Source organism: Anas platyrhynchos, chromosome 4 (assembly GCF_047663525.1).
Source record: "Anas platyrhynchos isolate ZD024472 breed Pekin duck chromosome 4, IASCAAS_PekinDuck_T2T, whole genome shotgun sequence".
Taxonomy (NCBI): Eukaryota; Metazoa; Chordata; class Aves; order Anseriformes; family Anatidae; genus Anas; species Anas platyrhynchos.
The window spans coordinates 46,608,613-46,615,523 of record NC_092590.1 but is presented as its reverse complement, the minus strand read 5'-3'; positions in this window follow the sequence as shown (position 1 = coordinate 46,615,523).

Genomic DNA, 6,911 nt, shown 5'->3' with positions numbered 1-6,911 from the left:
CCTTCCAGCAGTCTGTGTGTCCCATCACATGTGTGACCAGGTGCTGGCACAGAGAGATGGAGGCCACATTTCCCCCACCGGTATTCTTAGGACTTCATTTTCAAACTTCAGGAATTATTTAGGAAAGAAAACCTGGAAGGACGTTGTCACCTTTTTGGTGAGTTCAGCTCAATGGCAATGTTGCGGCCACTTCCGATGGAGTTTGAATTTCTTATTTTTCTTTTTATAAAAACAGTAACCCAAGCTCATGAAAAAAAAAAATGGAAGAATTTTCCCCAGGATTTTAGAACACAGCCAAATTCAACCAGACTGGTACCTCAGACAAATCAAGGAGAAAAAGTAAATCTCAGGAGACCCCTGCAGATCACATTAATTTTTAAAAGGCACATGTCCTGGTTTTTAGGAGCCTTATGTCCTGGTTTTTAGGAGTAAATAGTAACTACGGTTCCCATTAAAACTCAAAATGAAACCAGAGATGCTTATTCAGCAAAAGAGCAGTAGAATCCAAACTATTTTGCAATAGCATGACAGACATAAGAAAATGTCTTTCATGTAGAAAGCATTTCTGTGTCCACAGTAGAGGTATTTCCACTTCCCTCAGTACTTTTCATCCCACTAACAGTTGAGTGTGAACTGAATGCAACAAGGCAGTCTTTGTCTAGGAATGCCCCCCTCCAGGACTTCTAAATTCAACTAAAGGGGACTGCTTTTGGTACTGCTGAAGAGCTCAAATAAAGTTTCTCTTAATAGCAAGAGGCAAGCACTGAAAAATTGGAATTTGAGCATCTATATCAGTCTACGAGCAAAAAGTGGTACAAATGGTTTCTTTATGAGATGAAACAGTTGTTGATAGAAACATATGACTGGCAAGTCAGAAACTTTGCGAAGCTGGGAATCTGTGTAATTTGGACTTTGATGTGGGCATCATGTGAAAGCCATGGAGCAGATCCAAAGGCTTTTTCAAGGGCTTGTTAAAAACACACATGCAAATATACATCCTGGGTGTAAAAATACCATGTTGAAGGACATATAGGATTATTTGAAAAACTGGTAGAAATAAAAATAAGGCTTAAATCAGATTCTGAGATTAAAAAAACACTTTTATAAGTGCAATCTTCAAAAAATAACTAAGCTGTAGTATTAGATGCAATAATTTCAAGAGCCTCACACTTCCTATTTTCAAAATTATATCATAAGCCATCAAAGGGGAATCCTTTAACTTCTTAACAGTGAAACCACTTTCACTTAAAAACAGCTATTAGGTTTGTCCATTTAGAATGGTCTATTTTCAGATTCAGGCAGTGCTGAACATAATTCAGGATAATTTGAGCAAACCTTTTAATAAGAGTGAATCTGTTGTGTTACCCGTTCTGTGTGACACTCAAAAATGGAAGGGAGTGACTGCAAATCAGTGCATGACCATCTGACAGAAATGGTGTCTCAGTCATGTATGAGTGATAGAAATGTTTCTTCACTTACCTGCTTTTTCTTCTTGATGCTTTGTAATGAAAATACTTGTATCAGATAAAAACGACCCCAAATTATAAACCAATGCATTTTAAAAAGGGGAGGGTGAAATAATTGGGAACACAAGCAAAGTTCTACAATGATACAGTGACTTTTCCAAAACCAGTGAGGTGCACAGGAAAAAATGAAATAATTTTGTGGAGAAGGCAATATTCGGTTCGGTCATCTTCAGAGATGACATCACCACAGAAATGAAGTAGATACTGAGATGGAATGGAGAGAAGAAAGAATCATAGAATCATAGAATCATAGAATATCCTGAGTTGGAAGGGACCCTTAAGGATCATCAAGTCCAACTCTTGACACCGCACAGGTCTACCCAAAAGTTCAGACCATGTGACTAAGTGCACAGTCCAATCTCTTCTTAAATTCAGTCAGGCTCGGTGCAGTGACCACTTCCCTGGGGAGCCTGTTCCAGTGTGCAACCACTCTCTCTGTGAAGAACTTCCTCCTGATGTCAAGCCTAAACTTCCCCTGCTTCAGCTTAACCCCGTTCCCGCGGGTCCTGTCGCTAGTGTTAATGGAGAAAAGGTCTCCTGCCTCTCGACACCCCCTTAGAGGAAGTTGTAGACTGCGATGAGGTCTCCCCTCAGCCTCCTCTTCTCCAGGCTGAACAGGCCCAGTGCCCTCAGCCGTTCCTCGTACGTCTTCTCCTCCTGGGCATTTTCTTCCTTTTTTCCCCGTGAACCACCTCCCCAGTTATCACTACGCAGCTCATTAGATCATGAAAGGGCTTCTGGACACTTTCCTTAATAGTGCCTCCCTGTAGCCCTATTACATTCCCCACTGTCTGATTGTGCTGAGCCAATTAAATAGTCAGCATCCAGTTTTGTGAAAACCACAAATGATATCCAGATAAATGGCACGAGCATGTCTTTGATTTTTGCAGGAACTTCGAAGGAGAAAAGTAAGGGGGAAATTTTGCATAGAAAATCAAAAAAAGCTTCCCGTACCCAAGTAAGTTTCCTCCTTACATTCCTCTACTTTGCCTGCCTTTCCTCTTCCCCCCTACCCTGCCATCCCCACACAGCAGAGTAACAGCTATTAGTAGCCCAGGCATTTGAAGCTCACTTCAGCAGCAAAGCCCTGGCAGCAAATACCTGGCATTGCAGTGAGTTTTTTTTTGAAACTGGGAAGGGACATGCTAAGGCAAATGTTACCTGGGCATTTTGACCAGTCCTTGCTGCATGCAATGTATTGTTTAGCTGGCCTCCAGTCAAAGCTGTGATTGTTCTCTTCTGTGTTCTCAGCCACTCCATGTATTGTATAAAGCTTTTCTTCATTTTTCTCCCCTATATTTTTTGTCTCCCTTAGAGTTATCAGATCCCTCAGATACTCTGTCAAGCAGTGTTAAACAAGAGAAGCTATACCCCCAATGAGCCTAGATGAGAAAAAAATAATAATCTGTTATTGTTTCTGTTTGTTGTCTCTTTTCATGTAGTTAATCTTGAAAGATTTTTGCTTCTGCTTTTTAAAGGCATACACCGTGATCATGTCATAGCGATCACTTTCCTCTATTGCATGCAGTCAGAGCACAACAATAGAGTTTATAAATTATATTAATTCAATTTATTTTGTATAATCTATATATAGATAGAAAGTGTGCCACTCGCTAGAGTGCTGCTTATGGCCTTCTGATACCTGTGAGTTGCCCAGAATATAAGATACTCTTGTTGTAGGAGAGTAGACCTAACCAACATGTCTCTGAGATGGCTTGACAAACCCCGATTCTTAAGTTATAACCAAAGTCCAAGACAGCGAGAGGAAAAGAAAAGTGAAAACATTGCAAAATAGGTCCCAGGTCCTAAAACAGTAAACGAAATCCTGAAGGTAAACATCAGAGAACAAGAATGGAAAAAAAAAATGTTTATAAAATGATAAATAGAGAAATAAGCAAAATCAAAAGAAATAACAAAAACATCTTGTGTTTTCTAGTAGGTCACAGCACAACATGTCCCTTAGCCAGCAGTTTACTAGCACACGTGATAACTATGAAGTACTGAGCCTTTTCTCACCTCGGAAATGAAAAGACACTCATGTCCAGCATTAGAATATAATTCAGATCAAGGAACTTCAGTGGGGCACTTCTATAACGCTCTGATTGCTGCATAATGGTTTGTAATGCCGAGCAGCTAATAGAAATGTCCCTTCATTGCTATTTACAAATCATAGCCGACTTTTTAATAGATGTAAATTTGTAAGGACTTGTGAATACACTTGATTTGCTTAGCTGCTGGATTGAGGTGTAGTAGGAAGCGGAGATGTACAGAGAATGAATGAGAGGAGCTTTGGACACAAAACCAGTTGACAGTTCAAGAGAAACAGACCAGATCAGAGCATAAATGTAACCTTAAATACTATTAAAATGGTACATTGAGTCATTCATGTCACTTGATTACTTTAACATTTGTAGCCACATGGGACAAGGACTTGACATGAAGAATGGAGTGGCTTTTGCACAGTGGCCTACTCAAATTGAAAAATTGGCCAAGTGCACGATGGGCACCTTGCCTTCCTTTGAAGCATCTTGCATTTGCCAAGCAGAGTGGAGAATATGGGGCTTGATGGATCATTGGCTTAACGTAGCGTGGCAGATTCCATGTTCCTATTAAAAGTGACGGGAGGAGGGCATTGTTCCAAGCTCAAATTTGATATTAAAAGTAAGTGTATATGTCCTTCTGAACTTCCATATATTTAAATTGCGAGATTTGTGTTAAAGCATATTTATTCTGTGTAACCTTGTGGTTTCAGTGCTGCAGTCTGCTTTACAGATGACCTCAGAATAACAATAATTTATTAATGAGACTGAATGAGAAGAAAAAGAACTCTTTGGAAATCTTAAAGGGAAAAGTGATGCCAGTGAGTTATTTTACTTAAGTCACATTTCGAGCCTGCTTCGCTAGAACAAGATCGGGCGAGGAGGCCGCTCTTCTAAATTGCCCTGTAAAAAATGAGACACAATTCAGTGATCACGTGTCTCTATTATCATTCAGGAAGTACAATGCCACAAACCTACTTAGCTCACTTCCATAAAGCCTCTTCTCAGAATTAACCCAGCATTAAGAAATAATAATAATAATAAATAAAAACAAAACAAAACAAACAAACAAAAAAAAACCACCAAACATATAAATGTTTCTGCAGGTGAAGGCAGGGCTGGATTAGGTACACATCTCAGAACTGTCATTCTCCACTGTCTACTTTGTGGCGGGTCCGTGCCCTTAGAGAAAGCACAAGGCAGGGCATCTAGTGTGGTTGCCTGCCTGCCAGATGGTGCAACCAAATCCTCTCCCTAAATTTACAGGGAGCTGTCTTGAAAATAGTTAGGTGTTTTACCCACTTCTCTCTCCTCTTTTGTTAGGAAGCTGTTGCAGAATATTAACCCTTTGCCCAAATATTTCATTTTCCATGGCTGGTCCCCTGCTGAACACCATCATTGTGGTCTAGTGACTACAGCACCTCCATGCAGTAACACAGCACTGTACAGCTGATCCCTGCACATCATTTTTTCAGGGCACAAATTATAAAGCTATCACAGTAATAAATGCAAAAAGCCTTTAGGATCCATCTGCCTCCAAGTCGCTTACATCATAATTATTAAATTACTTTGGCGCTTGGGTGGACATCCTGCAGTGAGCAGTAAGAGGAGCAAAGGAGACTGTTACACTGTCTAGCTTCTGGTATCCACTTTAAGGAATTAAGAGTCTGTCTTCCTAGCTTCTTTATATATCAGCGGAAGAAAGAGAGTCTCCTCCAAACGCTCACTCTAGATGTCCACATTCGGGAATCTAAGAAGAGATTTCCAATTTAGCCACCTACATTTGGTCCCTGAAGTTTGGTGGTGCATTGTAGTGACTAAGTGGAAGCTCTTAAAGGAATTGTAAGTCTTACAATCTCTGTCTTACTGTGACAGAGAATATAACTTTTCATTAGCAAAAAATGGAGATGGAAGAATTCTAGAATTTTATGAAATAAAGAAGTGCCAAAGTCACTGTATTTTAATACGGATTTTATGTGATATCATAACAGAGCTACTACTTATAATATATAACTGTTAACACTCAATTTACAGTTGTGCCCTGGTCCTTTTTACTAATAAATCATATTTTGAAATCTTGAAACATCGACAGAATTAAAGCCAGAACTGAAACACTATGGGAATTATTTGGGTCCAGAGCTCACTTTCCAAACACTTGGTATCTATTCCTAAATGTTTTATTTTTAGATGACAAGAAGTGCAACTCAAACATTTATGTTAGTCTTGATACTTCCTTTTCCCTCCTTGCTATCCTCCTTTCTCTTTCTCATATTCTTTAAAAAAAAAGTATATATATATGATTTAAATATATATATATTATATACATATATAACTATGCAGAGGTTTTAAAAGAACAATTCTGTCTGGCAGCCTCTGAGCTGGTATCACATGTCCTTGCTAGGAAGGGGAGGAACTTGTTATGGAAATTCTTGTTCTTTTTTTTTTTTTGAGTCAAACCTAGTTCTATTATTATTATTACTACTATTAATAATAATAATAATTTTATTATTAATATTATTAACATAAAATATTTTAATATATAATAATATATAATTATTATATATAAATATATAATTATAGAATATATAATTATAATACAATTATATTATATGTATTATAATATATAATTAATGTATTAAAATAATAATAATAATAATAATAATAATAATATATGAGATAGCCATCTTCTGACTGGTATGTCGGGAAAATGCTGGTGGCGTCTGCTTCAACATTTACATCTGAGCAGGATATCTGTCAGCTGTAGGTAAGGGGAAGTTGCACAGCATCACGTTCCCTGCATGGAATGTGCAATGTTCTTTTTTGATACTGAAAATTCAAGAAGGCGTTGGCTACTTCCAGTTAAATCTGATAACAAGAACAAGGTTCCAATGATCAGTTTGGAAATTGCATGAAGATTCTGGTGTCATACTATTTTATAAGCTCTCCAGAGTGCTTGAATACTCTTTAAGTGGCAATTTTCATCAGACCACTCAGAAGTGTTTTGTTGTTGATGTTGTTTCAGTACATGGCTCCTTTCAAATATAAAATTATACAGTGTGTTTGCAAACTAAAATCATACTCAAACACCTCCCCTCTCTTCTGAACATTTTAAAAATGCAGTCTAGACTACTAGTTACCATTCTGTTGCTGTTCAGAGATGCAGAGATAGTGGAGCTGGATGGCATTTAGACAGGCAGGAGAAAATTGCCCTGATAGAATCGTTCTGCCAGTGTTCACTCAGGGCGGTAGCTGTCAGGTATTCCAGGGTGTTGAATGAGGATAGAAACAGAGGAGTTTCGCAGCCAGCTGAGAGGCAACAAATGGAGCCTTTATGTTCCCCTGATTT